Source organism: Onychomys torridus, chromosome 4, assembly GCF_903995425.1.
Source record: "Onychomys torridus chromosome 4, mOncTor1.1, whole genome shotgun sequence".
Classification (NCBI taxonomy): Eukaryota; Metazoa; Chordata; class Mammalia; order Rodentia; family Cricetidae; genus Onychomys; species Onychomys torridus.
Window position 1 is genome coordinate 72,201,541 of NC_050446.1, and position 25,878 is coordinate 72,227,418.

At 34.8% G+C, this 25,878-nt stretch overlaps 1 protein-coding gene across 3 annotated transcripts in view; it reads left to right on the top strand.

The window, feature by feature from the left end:
• Lrrc4c (leucine rich repeat containing 4C) overlaps positions 1-25,878 on the top strand; it is a 1,309,582-nt gene that overhangs the window by 599,445 nt on the left and 684,259 nt on the right. The window lies entirely within an intron of this gene.

Consider the following 25,878-nt stretch of genomic DNA (forward strand, 5'->3'; position numbering starts at 1 on the left):
CACACATTCTTAAATTGATAGCCTCATTGTCTTTATTATTACATATGTGTACGTACACACTCATATATAGATATGTATATAATATGCATATACGTATATAGACATAAGTTTCTGCCCCACAAGCAGCTCCCAAATAAGCACATTGAGGTTTATATTAATTACAAATGCTCGGCTGATAGTTCAGGTTTATTACTAACTAGCTCTTACAACTTAAAATAACCCATTTCTATTAATGATGAATAGTGGGAGAGAGGAAAGTCTCTTGTCCTTAATAGATTGCAAAACATGTTGAATGCCAAAGTCATGACTCCATATTATTTACCAAATAGAGTAGTGAGAAGATGGGAATATACCCAATCCCAAAGAACTCAATTTCTATCATCTATTTTATAATCCTGCAAAAAAAAAAAAAAAAAAATCAAACCAAGGACACAAGGCCATATGTGTGAGGAATTTCCTTAATCAGATTGTTCAAAATAAGAATACCCATCCTAATTCTGGGCCACATTTTCTGGTGACAGCTAAGATAAAAGAAAATGGAGGGGGAAATGTTGCTTTTTGGTTGCTTTTCCTCACTCTTGCTGGAATGACCATCTATCCTGTTGCCACAACCAGCTTTAAATACAACTTCTTCATGATTACTATGTAGACTGACTGAAGATCAGCAGCTCTCCAGGGATCTTCCAGGACTCTAGAACCAACAGAAACTGCAGAGTCATCCAGCCATATGAACTGAACAACTGTGAGACTTGGCCTTTCTGTCATGAGACAGCCATCATCAGCCTATCTAGACCACAGCCTAGGAAATGTCTAATAACTTCTGTGTGTGTGTGTGTGTGTGTGTGTGTGTGTGTGTGTGTGTGTGTGTGTGTGTGCGTTTTACTTTTTTAGAGTTGCACTGCAGGAGATTGTAAAGTGATTTTTAAAATGTTTTTCTTTTAATATTCATATTGAAAAACATTTTCATATGATGTATTTTGGTCATGTTTTTCCCCTCTCCCAACTCCTCTACATTTTCCTCACCTTGTTTTCCATCAAACATTATGTTTGTTTTTCTCTCTATTGCAAGCAAACAAACAAAAAAAAGAAACACACACACACACACACACAAACACACACAATCCTACCCCCAAAAAATAACCATGAAAATGAAAATCAAAACAAGGTGGCAAAAGATCAATAAGACAAAAAAAAAAAGTCAGTACAATGCAAAACACTGTTGAGTTCATTTGGGGTTAGACAACTACTCTAGCACATGGGTCTGTCCAGGGGTTCTTGATATACCCAGTGACTCTGTTGGAGAAAATCAATTTTTCCCTTTACCAACAGGTATCAGTTGCAGATAGCTTTTTGATAGAGCCCATATCTGCTCCCCACTTTCAGTGCTGAGATTCCTTACTTGGATCTGTTCTTGTCTTCTTGTGTGCTAGCAATCTCTGTGAGTTCATACATGGATCTTTCTGTTGTGCTGGAAGATACTGTTTCCTTGAAGGCATCCATCACCTCTGGCTTTTACAGTCTATCTGCCTCCACTTCTAGATAGATCCCTGAGCCCTGAGAAGAGGGTTTTGATGAAGACATCTCATTTAGGACTGAGTGCTCCGAAGTCTTTCCCTCTGCACAATGTGCAGTTGTTAGTCTCTGTATTAAGTCACATCTTCTGCGAGAAGAAGCTCCTCTGTTGTTTGCAGAAAGAGACATTGATTGGAGAACTTAATAATTTATTTTCAAATGAAAAGTCCTAAATATGAAAGTTAGATACATAAATGTGACACCATGTTTTAGTGTGTCTGTATGTGTGTACATGTATTTGTGTGTACATATTTGCGCGCACAGGTGTGTGTGTGTGTGTGTGTGTGTGTGTGTGTGTGTATGTGTGTGCCTATGTGCATTGTACTCTCATGCATATATTTCTAGTTGTGGTCTCTAATATATAAAGAAATAAACCTTTTTGAACTAATGGAATGGCCTTCATGCAAACAGCAATCCTAGAGAAAGCAATTCTTATTCCTCACCAAGCAGGGTGAGGTGAGGGACCCTGAGGATGTTTACTGCTTCCAGGTGGTGACTACTTAGATGAATAGGTAGATTCGATGACATTTTGGATGAACATTTTTCATGAACTGAGTGGCCAGATCCCAGGAGGAGCTAGTCTCAGAGACAAAACATTTTTCTCAGGGTTGAAAATATTGAGAAAGAATTAAAAGTGCCAACTATATTTTCAACAGTTGTATCAATTAACCAAAGGCATCTAAAAAGTTCGTTGCAAATATGAAAGTGAAAAATGCTGCTCTTTCTCCCTATTGTTTTGGAATTCTATAACTACTAATGAGTGAGAAAGACTCAAGTGGCAAATGAAAGGAGAGTTTCAAGTACATCCGGAGACCTGAAAATCAATAGTGCCCACCCAGGAGCAAGGTCTATTTCAGTGTCCTTCGACAGGAAAGTTGTAACAGAAGCTAATGTTGGGGCTATACTGGCATTAGTAGGTATATATAATTAAATGTGTTATCTCAAACAGCTTCTTTGTTTGCAAATCTAAAATCCATACCATATAAAACAGATGAATAGTTGTATATATGTGGGAGTGTCTATGTGTTTTACAGTCATTTGTTGTCTCTCCTCTCTTAAATAGAACTAATTTCAGTATTCCTTGCCATGTTTATATTGTGTTGGACTTTTTGGCTACCTGAATATTCCTTTTGCAGACCTGATTTAGGGAGTCAAGTTGATGAAACTTCATGATACAGGTTTTCGTTCTAGAAGACAGAGTCTCACAACAAACTTCCTGTTCCTCCAGCTCTTACCAGTTTTCTGCTCTGTCTCTTGCCGTGATTCATGAACATCAGGGAAGGAGTTGTATTATTGATATATCAGTTGGGCCCCAGCACCACAAAGCCTCTTATTCTCTGCTTTTTGACCTGTTTTCTGTAATGGTCTGTCTGTTGAAGAGAGGATTATTTGATGAGATGTAAGACCTATAATTACCCAAGAGTATGAGCATAAACATTTAGAATTTCATCTACTAAGTGGTCAGCTGTGAAATCACATATACATACACAGACACACATTATAAGGACTAAGCAGGTTGTTTATATTTGCATATATTCTATATATGATACACACACACACACACACACACACACACACACACACACACACACCAATAGTTAAAGAAGTGCAGGTCATGCCTTTGAGTGAGAGTGAGAATAAGAAAGGGTATATCAGAGTACTTGGAGGGAAGGAAGGGAAAAGAAAAATTACCAATTTATATTTTAATCTGAGAAAATTTTAAATGTCATATGAGGCCAAGTACTTGACAGTCCTTTGAATCACTCATTGCTAGGTACTCCATGTACATATGACATACAAATAAGCTTTTTGCTTTTAAACAATAACAAAACAAAACAAAAAACTTCTTAATCTTACTAGAAATTCTAGCATATTTACAAAATTACAAAACACCATAAAAAATCATCCTAAATGTGCTGTTCTTCAAATTCATTGAATCTTAAGAAGGACCTTTTAACACAGTAAAAGTTGACTTTGTGTAATTATAGAATAAAACTTGGAGGCTGAGATCAGACTTCAAAATTGAAATGTACCATTTGCCATAGCAGCTAATGTGTCTAACCTTCACACTCAAGCAACTGAGGAAGGAGGATCACAGCTTTCATGGTAGCATGAGCTAGAAAACAACTTTTCAGGCTAGCTGGTATGAGAGATCTTGTCTCAAAATAAACAAAGATTGCTCAGATTAATGGTGTATACCTGTAATACCAATACTGGTCAAGTTCAACCTGGTTACAGCTGAAGCTCAAAGCCAAACTGTACTACATGAGATCTTATGTCAAAAATTAACAAGCATAAACATATTATCAGCAATAAAAATAAATTAACAAGTACAAAGTTATCACCTTTAGGTCACACTTACTTAAATAGGTGAGAAACCAATAAGTAAATAGACTTTAAATTTGTTAAGTGATTTGATAAATTATACTAAGTACTACTACAGTCAGGATGGCATAAATAAGAGACAAATGTCACACTAAAAGTATAACTAAAATAAATCTATTTCAACTATCCTTCACATTTAGGAAATGGAAGTTGGCAATAGTAAAGACTTATTGCTTGTGTTGCATTTATTTGGGTTTAAACTCTGAAGCCATGAGTGTTCCACTGTGATGGGAAAGTATATAAAGCTATGCATATATGAAGATGTTACAAGATAAAACAATATGGATGGAGGAATGGATGGATACAGTAATGGAAATTCTCCATCTTTGTTTAATGTTATGGTAACAGTATACTCTTTATCACACTTAATCTTCACACATACCTAATGTAGTAAATGTTCTATTTGTTTAAAACAGAAGGCACTAGAAAAAATGGTTTTCCTGTGTTATTAGATGGTAGAATGAGACATAGAAACCTGAGAGCAAAATATTGGTTTTGTCTTTAAGCCAACATTTGTTTGTGAACTATGAGACACAGCAATTTCCTGTTGAAGGTTTTTTAAATAAATTTATATTTCATAGAAATGTGGAATAGATTTCTCTCTTAATAAGAGAAAGTGACCTACATAGGAAAACTTAAAACTATCTTCAAAAGAGTTTTTGATGTCCACCAGAGTATACATAATCAATCATGTGACTTTCTTTTATAAATTATTTAACATTTACTTATAAAATAATACTGGTGCTTGTTATGTAATTAACTTGCATGCCCAACTTGCTCCCAAAGCATGATTGAAATCTGGGGAAAGTATAAACCATACTACAAAAGTAATATCCATCTCTTACCTAAAATGTTTTGTTTGACACTGGAAATGAAAGTGAATTATTGTCCTCAATGATGTGGCTAAAATGTCATGGATTTTCACTTCTGCTCTGAGGCAAGATATGCAAATGTTTGTTCTGAAGCTAACAACCTTCGTAGTTATTAAAGATCTAGTCATAAAATTCATTTTTACTAAAATCCTTTTGAATTTACAAATACCTGCTCTTTCCTCTTTAGACAGTCTCTTTTACTTTCTGTACATTGTACATGCAACAACTGGGATTAAGTAGCAGTAAGTACAAATGTAGTGCAGTGGATGTAAAGAGTGTGGTGCAACAACTTCAATAAGATGGAATACAACAAGAATATGCACTGGAAAATTTTGTTGTGCATTTCCCCTTCCTGTTCCTACTTCCAATACCTCCATGTACACCCCTCTCTCAAATGCATGGCTTTATTTTCTTTAATTGTGGTTACATATATGCAAACACACACACACACACACAAACACACACACACACACACACACACACACACACACACTCATGCACATACATATTCCTAAATACATAAATAGAACTTAGTCTGCATGTTACATATATGAGTTCAAGACTGACTAGTTGGTATTGGATATAGTCTGTGGAACACTATCCTTCTCTCAGAATTCCTTAGTTTGGCTGTAGTTCCTTGTTTGAGAATGAGGTTCCATGAAATTTCCCCATTTCTTGTTAGCATGTTTCCTGGTGCCATATTGGTTCAGGTCTTTTTCAGACAACCATGATGATGAAACTTCATGGGTTCAGCTTCCCTGACATTTCTAGGAGATAGACTCTCACAACAGACTTCTTGATCCTCTGGTTCTTACAGTATTTCTGCCTCCCTCTGAGGCTATGACCCCTGAGACAATATTTTTAATGCCTCTCATATTGATACTCTGTTGATTTAAACTGGTGGTTATAATGTTTCACTTAATTCTAATTCTCAATGAATCAATTGCTTTTCCTGAAATATGCAGCCCTGATCTGTGTCTTCAAATTGTCCTCTTTGTGTCTTCCTTTATAGCCCCCACAACCTTCATTTTTTTTTTTTGCCTAGTGTGTATTATCTGCAGTTTCAAGGTAAAGACTAAAACATGAAGACAGTATACAGACAATGACTAGATTTCTCATATGTGAGTTTCTAAATCCAGTTTTCATTGTCAGTAAATTATTTGTCTTCAATCGGGTTATGTATGACATAAAACAAGTAAAAATATTAAAACTAGTTGGTCTCACCCATTGCATTCTAAACTCCAAGAAGACAGAATATTATGTTTTGTTTAACAAGAATTATATCTAGCATATTGTAGACTGAATAAATATGAATTAAGTTCAATTATTTATCATTTATAAAAATAAAATATTGTAGAAGGCTAAAATGAAATGTTAGCAGTAACAAAATAACATACACTTATAAAGATAGTCTAATGAAAGTTTAGATTTAGGATATGGATTACAGACCCTTGTGAACCTGTTAATGCACATCAGTTTCTAGAATTATAGCTACAGATTTTCAAAATGTTTACAATTTGACAAAAATTTTATGTCTCTGGTATATAATAGTATATGTGTGGTCTATAATTTATATGCTATGGTTGCTTTTTATCAACATTTTCTTTATTTATTCTTCTCTCACGCAATACATCCCAAACCCAGTTTCTCCTTCCTCCACTCCTCCCAGCAAAACCCCACCCAGCCTGACCTATCCTCTTCCCTAGATTCATTCCTGTTCTATTTCCCTTCAGAAAAGAAGGGATCTCAACTGAACACAGCATAACAAGATAAATTTACACAAGCATCAGTTTTCAATAATGTAAAAGATAAAATATAAGGATGGTTTGAAAAACATGCTTGGAGTGATAATTTCCATGTTCATCCTCCCTTTGAGCCATATATGAATAGTTTACTCATAGAGACTATAAGTAAATTGTTTTGGGACACATATACTGTAGTCCAATCAAATAGTCAATGCTTTGATTATGTAGTTAGGGGTAGTATACACTTTTGCAAAATGACTAATCTCAGGCTTCATTATTTTGGCCCTTTTCCTCTTTATATCTTGTGTGTGTGTGTGTGGTGTGTGTGTGTGTGTGTGTGTGTGTGTGTGTGTGTGTGTGTGTGTGTTGCCAAGTTTTTCTCTCAGACTCAGACTTATTCCAAATCCACAAGAACATACAGAAGTGTGTCTTTTCTGTCCTCCACAGACTCTAATAATCATACAAAGAAACTAAGATTCCCAAAGTAAGAATCAAATGAATTTGTTCATTTTGTTAGCTACAATAGCACAAATGAACAAATTTCCACTTTTTTAGGTTGAATTTACTACTATGACATGTCAATAACAGAATATTTATGTAACAATTTATCTATGTCCTGTGGATGCATAGTATATGTGGTGACACATTAACATAGGTGATATTTAATAATGGATCCTCTTTAGTGAACTTTGATTTAAAATGTTGCACATAGCATTAAATCCTACTTTTCAGCTCAGTAAATTTGTGGTGGTATTGTGCTCCCCAAAATATTGTGCACCCTAATAAATTTATCTGGGGTCAAAGAACAGACAGCCACTAGATACAGAGCCAAAAATGGTGGCTAGAAAATGGGTCAGAGCAAGCCATAGCAGAAGCTGGGTGGTGGTGGTGTACCCCTTTAATCCCAGCATTTGGAAGGCAGAGCTAGACAGATCTCTGTGTGTTCAAGTATACAGCCAGCATGGAGACACACGCCTTTAATCCCAGGGAGTGTTGGCAGAAAGAGAAAGATATATAAGGTGTGAAGACCAGAAACTAGCATTTGGCTAGTTAAGCATTTGGCTGGTTAAGCTTTCAGGCTTTGGAGCAGCACAGTTCTGCTGAGATTCATTCTGGATGAGGACTCAGAAGCTTGCAGTCTGAGGAAACATGACCAGCTGAGGAACTGGCGAGGTGAGGAAGCTGTGGCTTGTTCTGTGTCTCTGATCTTCCAGCATTCACCCCAATAACTGGCCTCAGGTTTGATTTGATTAATAAGAACCTTTAAGATTAGTGCTACAGAAAGTACTTGGGATTTAAAAAATGTAAATTACATTATTCTCTACATGCGTTTAACTAAACAATTTCTTATCTCTATGTATTCATAGTTTTCTTTCATGTACTCTGGTTTTCATCTCAGATATTACTAAATGAACAACACTACCTCAACTACCTCAGTCTAAAGGGAGCCTACACTTAGACACACAGATACAAAGCCTTGATGCCTACATGTATAACAAATAAAATTTGAATGAAAAACTGCAGAGAAGTATTAGACTCTGATCTCTTATGTGAAAGACAAAGAAAGTGTGGATGGACAGAAGCTAAATTATGTACATAAATATATTGATTTATGTGAATCAGTGGAGCATCCAAAGTCATTCTCCTTTTCTGTTTATTAGTCATCACATGGATATTAATACTCAATAACCATCCATATTTGAGGTATTATTTCTAGGTCTTAAATACATATATATATATATATGGTTAATCTGAGTTTTTACATGGCTACATTAGGAAATTTTCAGTATCATAACAACCCTAATTTTAAACAATTTGAGTTCTTTGGAAGAAAAGAAACAATTTGAAGTTTTTTTTAATGTCAAAAACATAAGTAATATGTACAGATTGCAGATTTGATGATTCTACAGTCCACTATTCAAGTCATCTCTACAATGCTTGAATCGAGGCTGTCACCTTTGAGTTGTATATAGTAATACACAGTTATACTACCGTAAAAAATAAAATATTTCATTGCTAATTTTAATATTGATTAAAATGTTAACATTTTGGATGTTTTACCTATAAAATACGTCATTGGAATTGATGTCACTTGCTTCTCTTTATTTCTTTGTTGGCGTATATATGCATAACATCTTTTTTCCATGCATCCAATTGTTTTGTTTCCCATTCTATTACCCCATTCTAGATCCCTTGGTTGGTTAGCTACATTCAAGTCAGATTCATTAGGTTCACTAATTTTCATACTTAGTAAAGTTTTATCAATCTATTTATATAATAAAAGTTCAAAGGATTTAATTAAGGACTAGGATGATGACTCTTTAGGGAAATTCTTGTCACATGAACATGAAGATCTGATTTCAAGTCCCAATCACTTACATATTTATCAACCTTAGTGACACTTGTGTGTAGAGCCATTGCTTGGGGAGGGAAGGCCAGTACCTACCAAGGCATCACTGGCCAACTAATCTAGCCAATGTGTCAGCTCCTTGTTCCATGAGACACTCAGTTTCAAAAAACAAGGTGGAGAGTGATAGAGGGAGAAATCCAACACTGAAATCTGACTTCACATATATACATACATAGGGATATGTACACATCCATGTACATATTAATGATTTCTTAATAATTTTTAAAACTTAAATTAATAATAACAATTAGCTAATATGTAGAAATTATTGCTTAAATCCCAGTAGGAATTTATATCTGATTTTAGCATTTGAGCTTCTATGAGATCCCAACAAATAACTCTGAATGCTTTGAGTAGGATGTTGCAACTTATCTATTTCTCAACAGCTATATATTTTGCTGATGAATTAACAGTATCTTTGATCATTACATTCATCCTATTTTTATACATTGGTCTAATAAGACACATTATGGGAATTACTTATTCAGTGGTTGGTACTCAGGAATTCAGCCTTATAACTAAGGAAGAGTACAGATATGATCTGCACTGATGCTCAACCACAAGCCAGGATGAATTGACCTTTTAGGCAAAATGTGATGATGAAGGTTGGAGGAAAATTTCTAACAACTGAGAGGAACTCTTTCCCAGACTTAAGCCACTTTAGTTTAAGTTGTCTTTCATTTCCAGTATTTACTAGACATTGAACTTTGAGTATAATTTCAGCAGAACTGGAAAGCATCTAGCCAAAATATATCCTTCCCACCTCAGTCAGGAATCATCCAAGTTCACTTAGATTAGTGATAAACAGGGTAGAAAGAAAGGATTGATAGACAGGAGCAGAGAGTTACCCTGGGGTGTGTTCAGCACCAAAGACAAACATGCAGACATGGCAGATATCTGCAGGAAATGAATACATCAGCAAACCAACAGAAAGTTGACAAGCTCTTCTTGACATGCCGCCCCATCTTTCATTAGGGTATGATCTTCTTTCTTCAGCTACAATTATTTAATGAAATTTTGAACTTAGTATCTGTGCAGAAACTTGCTTGATCCTAGCAAGAAAATTATTTTAGCATTTTTACACATTAGTGTTCTAGTCATACGGCCACTATTACCAACACATACTTATTTTATGTATTCAGGCTCCGAAAATATTACCCCTTCCTCTGAGTGTCTTGCTGAGTTAACATCTAATCATCTCTCAAGATGACATTTAACTAACTGTTAGGTTTCTGGATACTGTTTCTTGAGCAAGACATGACTTACTCTTTCCAGGAAGTAATACTATCCATGTCCAAATTTGCTTGTCAATTTGTGAATGATTTGAAAAGTAATTTCTTTTATTCATATTACTAGGTTATTTTAATAACAATAGCTTAAACACAGAGATCATTCTGAAAAGTTATGTTTTTATGGTCATGGGACTCACCATAGTAGCTGACAGATTTTTCAATCAGTATATATCTTTCTAAAATTTATATAAAATTATTTGTTGAATGAATAATGAATAATATCCAGTTGTGATAGTAGAGTTAATTAAACCTCTTTCTACTGCACAGATCTTAACTTGGGTAATACATTTCAAATGGCCTCAGGTTTAGCACTTCCCTGCAAAATATATCATCTTTACATCTGTTACATAATTTTCAAATATTCTAAAGTGGTTGAAGTTAAATATCTTGCAATAAAATAGTTTTGAAATTTTTACTACTATATTCAAGAGATATTTGTGGCAAAAGTCTCAGACTTAGCGCATTATTCAAGAAACTGCTAATCATACCAAGCAGTTCCATCACCATATGTTTCTCAGTGTAAGCTTTCCAGAATGTTCTACTATACCCTTCCAGGAGCTGCAAGCCTTTCTACACACAAGGAAGCAATAATAATAAAGCATCATAAATTGAAGCTTATGCTATGGCTATGTCCATGCGCTTTAATATAGAAAGGACCTACAATCAGAAAGGGCTCTAAAGTGTGTTTTTGTATTTCTACCCACTAATATGCAATAGTGTCTAAATATGTTCTTTTCTTATGCTTATTTACACTGAAGTTCCTAATGAAAAGATATTAGCATCAAAGTAGAATTCAAATATATTATTTATAATGATTTAATCATCACCATAGAAACAAGTCATGATGTAAACAAGATTATAAACAGGTAGCAGAATGAAGAGCAAGCAATGCTGACTTCCAAACAGAATTTTTGTTTGCACCTGAATGTAATTAGAAACAATGATAAAACTAGGAAGAGTCAGTACATTGAGCATGGTTCTTTATAAGGTAGAAAAGTAATACATTTTTCAAGATTTATTTTATTTTATGTGTATAAGTGTTTTGTTTTCATAGATGCCTGAGCAAAAAAGGCATGTCTGACGTCCATGGGGGCCAGTAGAGGGCGTCATATTGCCTAGAACTGGTTACATGCAGTCGTGAGCTGTTATGTGGGTGGTAAGAAGGAACACTGGTTTTCTGCTAGATCAGAAAGTGCTGTTAAACACAAACACTGCTGCAGCCACTAAAATAATAATTATATGAGTATTATAGCTTTTAATCAATAAACATTTAGACTGATGCCTTAGGTAGTCACTAAATAAATAAAAAACAAAAATGAGAAGGCTTTATCTTCTTTTTTCTCCTCTTTTTCTGATTAATGTATGTTCATGTACATTACATATATTTTAAATTAAATGTATTTTTAATTTCATATATGTGTATTGTATTTACATCACCCTCTCTCTCTCTCTAATTCCTTCCATATTCCTTTATCAAATTCATTGCCTTTTCCCCAATATATGTATGTAAATATATATAAACACAACCTGCTGAGTCCATTTGTTGTTTTTTATCTGCATTGATATTGAATAACCATTTAGAGGATTCCTCTCTGGGCAAGACTACTTCTTCTCCTAGTAGTTATTTGCCTATAGCTCTTTCTCTATGTGTGGGGCTTGAGAGATTTACCCCATCCATGTTGGCAGGCCAACTGGTATTGTCACTGTTCAGTTCTTGTATATGTTGCTATATTGTTTAGATGTTACAGATGCAGACTTCCTGTCATACATAAATGACACAATCAGACTTCTTGTTCCTCTGCTTCTTATTATCTTCCTCCACTCTGTGCTATTCTCTAAGTTTTAGTTATATGGTTTGTGTGTTACTCGTAGCAACTGTTGACTAAGCAGCCTGTAGTCAGCTGTTTGTATGTTGACCAGTTGTGACTTTCTGTAATGCTCTCCATTCACTGCAAAGAGAAGCTTCTTTGATGAGGAGTGAGAGTTGCATGTATCTGTGAGTATAAGGCTTAAGTTTTAGAATGCAATTAGAAATTATACTGGCCAAGAAAGGTTTCAGTAGTAGGTTCTGCTATTACACCCATGGCATTACTAGTCAGCAGTATTTATTTGAGTTTAGAGTGTCAGGAATGGTTTCCACCCTATAAATTGAGCCTTCAGTCCAATTATACAGTTGTTGGTTACCATCAAGGTATAAATGCTGGGTTGTACATTCTGCTTGCTATCCTAAGCTCCTATATCTATCTGACCTTATCCTGAGGGTACCATATCTAATCTGAAGGTCCAGTCTAGCCTAGACATTCTGTGCTTTGGTCCAGCTGGTAAACTTGCCTATTTCTATACTGCCCACAACCTCTCTAATTCTCAGACCTAACCTGGTTTAGACATCATGTTCTCTTGCTGTGTCTGGTGATTCACATCTACAACATTTGCAAACCCCAGGCTTTATCTTCTTAAAACATTTATTACTATTTTGAAATATATTTCAAGACCAATTTTCCAGTCTAGTCTATTCTTTTTCCACATGGAGCAATGAAACTGTGTCAAATATAAGCAGCTTTATCTGTACTAAACACTGTGAGCATGGCAGAACTATAGAAAAAAAAATCAACTTTTACTATGATTTTCTTGTTGCTGTTGTTGTTTTTTGAAAGGGTTTCTCTGTGTAGCTCTGACCATCATGTAACTTACTCTGTAGAACATGATGGCCTTGAACTCAGAGATCTGCCTGTCTCTGTCTCCTGAGTGCTGAGATTAAAGGCATATGCCAATCCATAAAATTTTTTCTTAGATATTTAGTTTAAAATGTAGCAATACAAATTTGTCTAAAACTATTCTAAAATTATTTTAATCATCTAATTCCTAAGTCTCTCAATTTTAGAACTAAGATGAAAATGTAAATATAATATTAAACTATAAGCCAAAGTTTTATATTAGATTTGTGTGTTATCCCTAAAATACAGCAAACATTTGATTGCTTTAACCTCAAGACTTTGGAATACCTTTGATGTTAACAAACTAGAAAAATTTCTTTGTAGAAAACAAGAAAGTATTTGATATTTTTGCATTTTAGTTGTATTGGTCTCGTGTTAATTTAATTGTTGTCACTAGGCTAGAAAGTTAATTTAAATAATATAATTCAAATAGTCAATTCAAGAAAAATTTTAATTACTTATATATGTTTATTTATATGTGAGCACATATTATAAATATATATCTATATATTTTATATGCTGTGTTTTACACCCATTTCTTAGGAATTTTTTATGTGTGAATACACACAAAAAAAGGAAATGGATACATACTACTTTGTTTGAGCTTAGTATTTTCTCAGTTTTGATTTTAGGTACTGTTTTGCAAACACTGATCAAATAACACCATTGTATGAATCTGCTATATTGATAGATTTATATCTTCAGAGAAGACTCTAATAATTTTTCTGCAAAGGGCAGAAATGCTCTTTTCTTTTAGATGAGCACTAATACATCTTTCCTGCAAAGGTCATGCCTCTTCATCACTGAGGTGACGTATCTCACCTTACTCAGGCCTTTGGAAACCACTTTACTCAGTAACAGACATGAGGTGTGAAAATTTATAGAGTTCACAGTTTAAAACTAGAACAACTGATATTTTTATATGTCAGTGTGTTTAGGTATAACATTCCTAATGGTGTCAGCAAAGAAAATAGAAAAAATACTTAAATAGTTTATTTTTCCAGTTTAAAATAATACTATATTTGAGCATTCTGACTTCCCTCTGCTTAGCTACAAAGTCCAATCCATATGTAGCTACATATGTATAACTGCATTATCTTGTTATAATACTATACTAGCTTTCAGTTAACCTAAGAGACATTATACACCTTTGCATAAAGATGAATTGGAAGATTCTAGGCTTTACTTCTGGGCCCATGAGAAACTTTATCTTTCCTTTCAGAAACTCTGCCTAGACTATACTCTTCCAGGGGACTATGCTTGAACTTCACAGATGTATCAAATAACGGATGATGGTATTTATCTTAGAACTGCACATGATACTCCCTTGGCACAGCAGGTCTTTGGCTCATTGAGAGAATATAAATTAGTACAGCCCACTGTTTGCAATCTAAGATGAAAAACAGCCTGGAGAGGTAGCTCAGCAGTTAGGAGTACTTGTTGCTCCAGCAAACCACCCAGGTTTCCATTTCCAGCAGCTACATAGTGGCTCACAACCATTTATAATTCCAGTTCCAGGAGATCCAATGCTCTCTTCTGGATCCTTGGAAGGCAGGCAACATACTCTGTATGCATACTGACAAACACTCACTCACATAAAAATAAAAACGAATTTAACCACTACCTATTATGGGACTCCTCACACAGCCTTGAGGCAGGAGGAGGGGCTTGGACCTGCCTCTACTGAAAGTACCAAGCTCTGCTGACTCCCTGTGGGAGGCCTTACCTTCTTATAAAAGTGAAAGGGGGTGGGAGGGTTTGGAGGGCGGGAGGAGGGAAGGAGAGATCTGTGATTGGTATGTAAAATGAATGAAAAATTTCTTAATACATAAAAGAAAGCTGGAAAAATTAAAATAAAATAAAATTCATTTATTAATTAGCCTTAATGCATTCTAGCATACAGTTGCAAAAATCAGTTCTAAATGTATTTCGCTAAATACTGGTAGTGCACTATCTGTGAAACACTTGCATTACATGTGAAAATTGTTGTGGTGCATAGATAAGAGTTTGCTTATGACAGTCAAGAGCAGTTAACTTTGGTGGACACATCATGATGAGATTAAGATTAGTAGGTTGTCTCTGAGTTACCAAGAAATGTGAAGACGTTACATTAATTTTAGTAAAATCAAAAGTTTAAATTGATTTTACTATTTTTAATTACACATAAGTGTATGTGTGTGAATTTGTGTATGTGAGTATAGATAGCATCCACAGATGCCAGAAGAAAGTGTCAGATGCCCTGGAACTTGTGTTACAGGTTGTCATGAGAAACCCTCATGTGGTTGCTGATAACCTAATTTAAGTCTTCTGAGAGAGCAGTAAATGCTCTTAATTGTGGAGCCACATCTTCGGACCCCAACTCAAATTTTAAATATTTTTAAAGAGAGTATCACTTCTTGATATTGTGTTTTTTAATAAATATTTTTATTTTATAATTAATTTAATTTTACATATCAGCCACAGATTCCTTTCTCCTCCCTCCTCTCACCCCGCAGTGTTCCACCCCATTCCCACCTCCCCTAAGGCAAGGTCTCTCCTGGGGATTCAGCCCAGCCTGGTAGATTCAGCTGAGGCAGGTCCAAGCCCCTCCCCCTGTACCAAGGCTGCACAAAGTGTCTCAGCATAGGCCCTAGGTTCCAAAAAGCCAGCTCATGCACCAATCATACCACAAGGACACATACTCAACTCTGTTCACAGCAGCATTGTTTGTAATAGCCAGGACCTGGAAACAACCTAGATGCCCTTCAACTGTAAAATGGATAAAGAAAATGCAGTACATATACACAATGGAGTACTACTCAGCAGAGAAAAACAATGATATTGTGAAGTTGCATGCAAATGGATGGATCTAGAAAAAATCATCCTGGTGAGGTAACACAGATTCAGAAAGACAAACACAGTATGCACTCACTCATAGGAGGATACTAGATGTAAAGCCAAGGATAACCAGATTGCAACTTACAACTCCAGGGAGGCTACCTAGTAAAGAAGACCCTAAGAAAGACACAGCTATCACCCAGAGACTGTGTTTTAAAGATTTTTCATTCTGCTGTTCATATTATATTTTCAGTAAAAGAGAGTTTAAATGCAAACATTTAAATCTTCTTAAACATGCTTAAGTTTTTGTGCATAAGACAGTATTTATTTGCTGATTGACATCTCACTGTGTCTTTGTTCTTACAGTTAGCAAACCAGGCAGGTTGTAAGTAGTCATTTTAAAAAGTCCCTGCACAGTGTTGTGTTTTTTGTTTGTTTGTTTGTTTTCTTTTCCCTTCCAAATGTCGTACTTCAGATGGCCAACTCCACATCATTGACTTCTGATGGGGATTTATAAAGACCTATGTATTTTTCAACATGAATGTGGATAATTTTGTGAAGTTTTTAAGATGGTCCAGAGTTACCTGGCCTGGAGTAGAATCTTTTTCCTTTTAACCAGTGCTCACACTTATTCTCTTCCTGCCTCATAAGTGGCTGCTGTTCACCAGAATCCTATTCAGAGTGCTAGGAGAAAGCTACTTGGAACCCTTTAGGCTCTATAAATGTCAAATGCCACTGCTATTGCCTTTATTAATGGGACTTCTGGCAGAGAGGGAGGAGGAGGAAGCTGGAGCTTGACTGTATTATCATGCATTGACTGCATATTGACTGCAAAGAATTGTATCTTCAGGAAGAAAGTTCAATTTCCATGATTTAGTGAGCACTAGAGAGACAGCAATCTGGCTAAATAGAAAGGAATGATTTGCTCTTTAACAAGCAGTTAGTTCTACCTGGAAGGAAAAATAACTCTCTAACTCCCTTTTATAAATCTGCTCCTTGTTTTGTTCTCTCTGGACTTCTTCGTAAGAGTCTATCTATCACATAGAAAGGAAGCCTTATGTCCTCCGCAATGTAATGGTCTTGTCTTACTCTCCTATACTAGTTCATATATGTGAGGCCCAATGAATATAAAATAGCATAAGGAGATAGGAAATCAGAAGAAAGAGTTGTTGTTTTAATTTTTTCTTCTTTCTACTCACGAAGAGAATATAATATTGGCTTATTTCCTTCCAGGAATCTTTGAGCTGTTTCTGGCTTCACAGCATCTATTCAACATGTGTCAATGCTAAGTGGACTCTGGCAGATTCTTTCATAGGGATATGATGTGTCTTTTGTCAGGAGAGAAAAGAAAACTCTCCCCTACATTACTCTCTTGCTTGCAATGGGTGTGAGGAAAATGAAGGCCAGGTCAAAGCCATCTCCGTATTGTGACACATGCCTCAGCTCTTGTGCACTTTAGGATGATTGCACATTGCTCTGGATAGCACTTAACTATTTAAAGGAATTTTCCTTTATTGTTTCAGCTAGTGCATGATTGAGTTCTTCTGGTGATGCCACGTTCCTCTGTCTTAGAGAGAAAGAAGTCAGTTAGGACATCAATTTGAAGTGGCAGATGGTAATTTGACAAGGAGAAGGGCACTATATGGCTCTTTGGTGTGTGTAGTAAGGCCAATCTCAGAATGAGTGGGCAATGTTAACAAAACAGGAGAGGTTGCCTCCATGAGATGAGGCAATGGGATATATGTACATTCACTAATTATGGTCTTTACCATCCATATCTTAGCCAACATGCATGGTGAATTTGATTGTTTTCTATAGAGTTTTAGACAGAATTTATGGTCTAAAGCCCGAGGCTTCTCTTTGAGCCATGCAACAAACTGCTGGGAGAAGGTGAATTTAGTTAACTTCCAAGTCTCATTTTCTCTCCCTATAAAAAGGGAACCTTACTATCTAGCTCAGGTTTGTTCTTTAGATTAGGTGAGCTAATGCATGTAATCACCTCCATAATGTGGTTATGAGGTCCATGATGAATATCAGTTCCCTTCTTTTGCAGCATGAAATGTCATTATAGTATCATAATGGCCATTTAAAAGCAAGGACCAACTTGCTGTGAAGGAGCAGTGACCTGCTGAATTAGAGCAGCAGACATGATAGGAACATTTATACCATCACCTGTGTAAGGAAACATACTTTTACTTGTCTTCCCTGTGGCAAGGGGCTAATAATGGCAATACTCGATAGGTCTTTCCAGCCAAGTAGATAGACAACTCCAACAAATACTGGTGCCTGCAATTCCAGTTTAAGATTTGAGACTGTTTTACTGTGCTTCTCTACCCATGGAGACATGTTGACACTTCTAATAATGTAGCACTTCAAATTGCAGGCCTCCTTGGGAATATGCATTGAATTATTTGATTATGAAGACTATTAGCATGATGAATCATGCCTTGAACATGAATTTAGATGAGCATTAATTGAGTGGTTAGAAAAACGGGGCTTGGTTCGAGTGAATATTTAAACTTGGAGAACACTTGTTAGTAAGATGAATCAAGATATTTGGAATGAGAAGATTTCATGAAGTGATATATTTACAATTATTTTATTTTTTTCTCAAGATTCAGTAGGCTGCATCTGCTCTGGTGTCTAGTGGTGGCTGTGTACTGCCTCATGTATAATGAAAATAAAAGAGAGAGTGAGTGTGTGCAAAGAGAGGATAATGGAACCCCAATGCTTCATAACAACTTCTATGTATGAAAGCTAACCCAGCCTCAGGATAGAGAAACTTAATTCCCCTGAAGCCTTATATTGCAAAACTTTTATAGTGACAACCATGTTTCAACGTAAATTTGAGCAGGAAGAGCCAAACTTGAACCACAACAGAGGTTATGCTTGGTTAAGTACCATGCCCTTTTCTCATCAAAGTTAGCTTGGTTTCAGTGGGCGTTGAGTACAGTCTTTAGCAGATGGACAGATAACCCAGTATTATACCATTCTCCAAGGTAATTAGCCAGTTGCTCAGTTGCTAGAGATCTCATCTTACATGACTCTTACATCTGGATAACATTTGAGGAAAAACTGTAAAAGCTTTTCTACATTTGTTTTTCCATTTTACTTTGCAATAAATTATTTTAACTTTAACTCATATAAACTTTGATTTTATACAAAAGTTCTATGTATTTTAGCAGGTTTAGTGAGATGTAATAAAACTATCATGTAGCTATTAGAAATTCACTTTTAATGAATAGTAGAGTCCTACAGACATTATTACCCTTATTCAGTCTTAAAAGGCATTCATCATCTTCTAATGCTCCTTATATTTTTGTTATCCTTCATTCCTGCCTCCAATTGGAGGGTGCCACTGTTGTGCACTGTGTCTATATATTAGTGGTTTTTAGACACTTAAGATAAACTGAATGATCATGTAGCACATAGGTAATAGTATTTTGCATATGGTTCTGCCAAATAGTGTAATAATTTTGAGACCTATTCATGGTAGAATGCCTTTCTTTTACTTGATGAGTATTTTGAGTCATAGCTGTACCTGTTAAGGTGATTTCCTTTGGGTTATTCTAAATGCCCCTGCAATAAACACTGTGTGCAGTGTACCCATATTAACATTTCCTTTGGAGAAACTTAAGGCTAGACTTACTAGCACAAAAGCTGGGTTTATAATTCACACTATCACTACCGAATGATTTTCTATACTAGCTGCATTGTTTCTTTGGCCGTTAGTAATTTATGATATATATTATAATATATTTATCAGCACTCCAATTTCTGTGTGGTCTTGCCAACATTTAATTTACCTGTCTTTTTTTGTAAGAATGTGTGTTGTGACACCTAATTGTTGCTTTACTTCACAGTTACTTTGTTACAAAAAGTGAACATTTTGCTAGGCACTGGTGCCACTTGCCTGTAATCTCAGAACTTGGGAGGCAGAGGTAGGTGGATCTCTGTGAGTTCTAGTACAGCCAGGACTGTTTCACAGAGAAACCCTGTCTCACAAAATATTGAACATTTTTATGTGCCTACAGACATTTCATGCATATTCATAATAAAATATCAATTTAAGTCTATTTTTCAGAAGTTTTTTCTCTTTGTAGGCATGACTGCAAAGAGAATGTTTGTATACTCTTACATAACCCAAACAATTTCTTCTATGTTTACTTCTAACATTTTCAATAATTTTAACTATTGTATATATGCATATTTCCACCCTGCTAATTTTGTATGTAATAAGATGTAGGCTGAAGTTTATGTTTCTATGTGGATACAAAGTTATATAAAATTATCTGATAATATGATTACCATCACCTTCAGTTGAATGTCTTGGCATTTTAGTAAGATATTTAATTGACCATAAATACAAGGGCTTAATTACAATAACCTATTATTCACTAATTTCATTATAGCTACATTGGAGTCAATTATATTCTGGTTTGATCATTGTCACTTGATACTAAAATCTGAAATTTTCTTTATATGTTGTCTGTCTTTATTATTTGTCAAAATTTCTTAAAGGGGTTTGGCGATTATCTCCTCTCTACAAATTTTAACAGCAGCTTTTCAAAAATCTGATAAAATTTCTGTTGTGATTATAATAAAAACATGCCAAACTTAGAGTTCATTGGGGTTAACTGACACTTCTAGGTTACTGAGTGTTCTAAACAATGAATATTGAATATTTCTGTTATTTGTATTTCGAATTTCCCTCAGCTATATATTCTCTTTTTAGTCTAAAATGTCATTTCTAGTGTTTAGAAATTCAATTGTTTCTATGTATCAATATTACATGTTGCAAAATTGAATCTTCCAAGGGATTTTTCTGTGAATTTCTTAGAATTGTCTTTGTAAAGATTATATTCTCTGCAGTTTATTTCTTGCCTTCTACCTTAGATTGTCTGTGTTGACCAGGAACTTTATTATTTTTTTTTTCTAGAAGGCACAGGAGCAAACAACTTTATCATGTCCCTGGTTTTGAGGATGAAACCACTAGTAACTCTGTTTGCTGTAGGGTCATGATAAATATTCACCTTCAACTTGAGTCAGTTCCTGACAATTCTATATTTGTTGAAATGCTACATGGTAAATTGTCACATCATTTTCTTAAATGCTTCTGCTACACTTATCAAGATGATTTTGTTTTGTTCTTTAGTAACATGGTGTGCATACTTGGTTAATTTTCAAGAACTCAACCAAATTTGCCCTCCTAAGCTAAATCTCACTTGGTCATATACACAATCATGTTGATATGTTTCTGAACTCGGTTTCCTAACATTTTGCTGACAGTGCTGTATAAGTGTTCCCATTGTTAATAATTATCTATGTACTTATTCTCATTTTTTAGGATGAAGTATTGAAAGGTCCAGATTGAATGAATTATCTGTTTACACTTTCATTTCTGTAACTGCTGTACTCACATATAATACATAGGTTGTGTTCTTATGTACACGACATTTTTAATTGGCATAACTTATGAAGTATTGACTGTCATGAACATACTGAAAAAAATGATTCTATTTTTATTTATGTGTATATGTTTGTCCGTGTGTGTGTGTGTGTGTGTGTGTGTGTGTGTGTGTGTATGTATGTGTGTGTGTGTGTGTGCATATTTGTGTTCCTGTGTATGTGTGTGTGCCAGAGGAGGCCAGGGTGGGTGCCAGACTCACTGAAGCTGCATATAAAATGGTTCTGAGGTTTTTGATGTAGTGATGGGAACCAAATTCCTATTCTCTGTAAAACCAGTAAGTGATCTTTACTGCTGAGCTGTCTCTCAAAACCATACAAGTGTATGTTATCTGGCACCTCCTTCTGAGATACTCACAGGCTTATCCATATTGAATTGGCACAGCTCCATGAAGTAATGTGAAATATCTTTTCATTGTCTCTAAAACATTTCTTATCTAAGTCTGTAAGTTGTATCTGAGACCGGATTCACTTACTTGCATCATGGAACTTTTTCTGTCTTTAAACTCACAACCTATATGTTTCTTTAAAAATAAAAACTGTGTATTGGTAGACTAGCATATATCTGAATACATTTTTTTCCAGGGGCAGTTCTCACTATGAATATTTGGTTGACTTTGAATTTGTATTTCGCCTGTCCTTTCTTATTGGCTGCTGAGGTTACATGTGCAGTCACCACACCTAACTAAATCTGATAATGTTATGTCTGGTCAAGCAATTCAGACATTTTCAAAATGATATTTAGATCATTCATGTTTAATAAAATCTTAAATAATTATATTTGTTTATTGTGTTTGTTATTCATTTATATGTTCCCTATTTTTGCTTTTTCATATTAATCTCATGTCATTTTAATTCACTTAGATTTTAAATTTTCTCTACATTATATTTTCTAACTTACCACAATCTTCTTAACATTTATACTGATTTAAAAATAGCATTTTAAATAATCTTTACTTCCATGTGATCTTATTTCTGCTGCATAATTTGCAACATTGTATGCATTTAAAAGTATACTTTTAATATAAAGGTTGCTCATATATCATTAAAGCAGTCATATGGCTGTCATTTAATACCATTATACACTATTTTACTTTTTAAAGAAGACAGTGAAGGAGAAAATATTCTCACAAAATCTTTACATTTATTTACATTCCTTTATCTTTAAATTTGAATTATTCTCTAGGGCTTGTTTTCTTTTATCATTCTTTTCAAGATATGTCTCAAACCAACATATTTTCTTCATCTCTGTTTACTGAGACAACATTATGTATTATCTAAACTTCTGAAAGTCAATTTATATTGGCATTGATGTTCAAAGGGACTATTTGTATCTCTCAGTGTATGTACTATATCATTCCACAGCTTAATGGACTTTACTCTCTTTTCCAGATAAGACATCATTACCATTACTTCCTTGTGTGTATGGTTTCATTTCTTCCATTGTTTTCAGCAGTGTGTGTGTTTCAATTATACAGCTTTGTGATACAATGTGATACATATGAACCACTGTGATATGTTCAATAGGAATGATTTCTGCATTGACTTTCTAATGTATTTTGTGTACCAGTCTTAAATTTTGAATTGCTATAATTTCTTATGGAAGTTTGCATGGTTCGTTTTTCTTTTCTTACTCTTTCTTTTAGTAACACACATTTTGGTACACTGAGGTTTTTTCACAAAACTCAAATATTTTAGTCACTCTTTTTCAATATCTTTTCTCCCTCATCTTCAAATCGGATCATTTCTACTGAACTGTCTTCAAATTTGTTAAATTTTCAATTTATGTCTTCAAATCTATTCAAACTTATCTAGTACATTTTCCTTTCATTTTTATAAAATTATTAGTCTAGAATTTTAATGCGTGTATGTGTGTTTGATTCCTTTCTTGAAATTCCTCAATCTCAATGTAGGTTTATTTATTTATTTATTTATTTATTTATTTATTTATTTATTTATTTTTACTGTCAGCATATTATTTAAACCCCTGCTTCCAGTTCTTCAATCATGTTCATAGTATAGCTTTGAACTGTTTTCCAAATCTACTATCTGAATACACAAATGACAATTTCTTACTTCTTGGTTCACTTTAAGACTTCATGTTTCTGTTTTGTTACCCATTTCATTGGTTATAATTGACAACTGGAGCACTTACATATTACATAACAGCAATATTAGATTCCTGTCTAGTTTCTGAAATTCAGTGTCAAAATAACATTCATGATTTGACATCACTATCCAAAAGGGACATTGGAATCCAGATCTCATGAGTTAAAAGTATGAAAAATTGTTCTTAATTTTTCTCTGAAAACCAGTCCATAAAGAGCTGTGGTCTCAGTAAAATATTTTCCCTTTCTTCAGTCTGTCTCTTGTTCATTCCCGCTCCTTCTCTTCATTGCTTTGAGGAAGAGAAATGGAAGAAAGATTTCTGAGAGGTGCCACCTGGAATTGCTTTCAGTTAGAGAAATATGTCAGTCTGCCACCTGCTACAGACATGCTGGCAGAAAGTTTTCTGAATGTGGCAACAGCATGATCATGTTGGCTGTTCTAGCTTGAGATCTCATTAATTACATCACTACAGTTTGTCTTAGAACAGATAGACAGCTGTCATGATGTTAGACTCAGGCCAAGAAAAAAATTAGTGGAAAGATAGTATTCGATCAACTTACACATTTTGTCTTCTCAAGACTGTCTGCCTTTCCCTTACAGATGTGTCAGAGAGAGACCCCAAGCATTTCATCTACATGTGGACAGCCATTCAAAGACACTCACAGCCTTGCCTGGGTATACCATATTTAGCAAGGATATTAATGATGAAACATATCATATTGCCTTATGAAGGCCAGTTCTAACCACAGGTCTCAGCTCAGTGTCAATTTAAAATTGTTTTTAAGTCTAGATAATCTCAGGTATTCATTTGTTTTTAATGTATTTGCTAAATTCTTTTAATGTTCACATTAAGTTTATGAATTGTCATACATAGTATGAGATATATATATATATATATATATATATATATATATATATATATATATATATATATATGCTGTATAGTCCTTAAATGAAGCTAGTTCACACATGCATTTCATCATGTAGCTTGTACTTATGTAGTAGGTCCTCTACAATGAACCAAATAGAGAAAGTTTCCATTGGTAGATATTGTCAATACCTACCTTTTGTTTTGTTGACTGGTGATAACTGCACTTAATGACACCAGGAAAAACAAGGCTGACCAGAAAGCTTACTGGGTTCAGGCATGGCTGAAGACTAAAGTTCAGTGTTGGGACACATTTGGCAGAAAACAGAATCTCAACTCTCACAAGTTGTTCTCCCATATCCAGACGTGCTCCCTGCCATGAATGTGTGCAGATGTACACAAAGACACATAAATCAGTAAATTAAGAAATGCAATAAAATTTTGAAATACGATGTGATAAAGACAGCACTAATTTAATTAATATATGAATTATGACAGAATCAGGATATTGAGCCAATGACTATCTATATGAATGTCTGTCTTGGATCTAAACTAATATCTCATTCTCCAACTAAAGAAAAAGAAAAAAAAAAACTTCAGGCAGAGTCATTTGGGCAGACCCTCCTAGTATTTCATGTGAGAATGTGAAGGATAGGATAGCTGCATTTGATTTTCAGATTTCCCTACAGATAACAGCTACTGTGTTATCTGCTCTCTCATCTCTAAGAAGAGTCAAGAGCGAAATCTAGGCTTGAAGAAGTGGGGTGATTGTCAAGTTCTTGCTTTTGTATTCTAGTTCATCATTATACTGTCTGGTGACCTGGAGATAAGTATCTGTTTGTATCCATAAAGAAGCAGATGCCAATGTGTAAAAGTTTTAAAGTAATAGCTATGTCTTCATCATTTCTTTGAGCTTGGTTTATTCTCTTTCTAGATAGATGTGAGAATCTCATCTCATTCAAAGGGGTGATTGCTTAGGTTTTTATTTCCATTGTTACTCATGTACATGAGTCAAATAGTTTTAAGGACTTGTGCAGAAAGTAGCTTAACTCCTATTAAGAAACATATTTAATTTTAAGGTTCAATGCTGGAATGCAAAATGAAGGTCTGGTTTCTATTAAAACACCTAAACAAATAGAACTAGTAAGAGTCATGCTTGTGCTTTGAGCTCCTTCCTTGACGCCTATCTGAATGAAAGTTGGAATATAGTTATAGAGTTTCTATAAGTCAAGTAATACACTGAGCTAATGGTATCCCACCAAAGCTGGCTGAACTGTATCAACATGAGTCAGTTGTCATGAGACTGGTTGTCCTTGGATGGTACTTGAGCCATGACTATTTAGATCTGGGGAGAAAAGGCAGAACAGAGACACACAGAGATTAAAGTATGGTGAGAAAATAAGATATTCTCCAATGCAATGCAACTGGTGGAGCTCTTCCAGAAAAGCATTTGAGAACTTTCAGAGCAGAAAATACCAAACCCAAAGGGGAATTAAAATTGAATATCTGTCAGTGGTCAATGGGATTAGGAAATTAGGTTATAAAAAGCAATCAGTTGTGCTACACATTTCAAACTGGTGTTTTGTTGATCTATGGAGTTAGACGCAGGACCATTTTATTCCTACATG